Source organism: Octopus bimaculoides, chromosome 28, assembly GCF_001194135.2.
Source record: "Octopus bimaculoides isolate UCB-OBI-ISO-001 chromosome 28, ASM119413v2, whole genome shotgun sequence".
Lineage (NCBI taxonomy): Eukaryota > Metazoa > Mollusca > Cephalopoda > Octopoda > Octopodidae > Octopus > Octopus bimaculoides.
In genome coordinates, this window is record NC_069008.1 from 2,525,315 (window position 1) to 2,525,652 (window position 338).

Genomic DNA, 338 nt, shown 5'->3' on the forward strand with positions numbered 1-338 from the left:
AAAAAAAAAAAAAAGATGATGATGATTTTGCTCCTGGGTCAGCTTGACCATGGCTGGTCAAGAGCTAAGCGACAACACCACTGCCACCACCTGGTCCCTTGGCAGCTATCACTGGCTTTCATTCTGTTGCGTGCGTTTGGAACCAGGTGTAGGGACTAGGGATGACTCAGTTCCTTCTGGTGTTGTAATCCCATTGCTTCTGTGTGCAGCAGGCGTGTTCTTTGCATCTACACTCGTGTATTTACATGTCATTGTGTGTGTGTGTGTGTGTGTGTGTGTGTCTCATTTGGCTGTGTAAATGTGTGTGTCTCTAGTTGTCTCTCCTCATATCTTTCCAT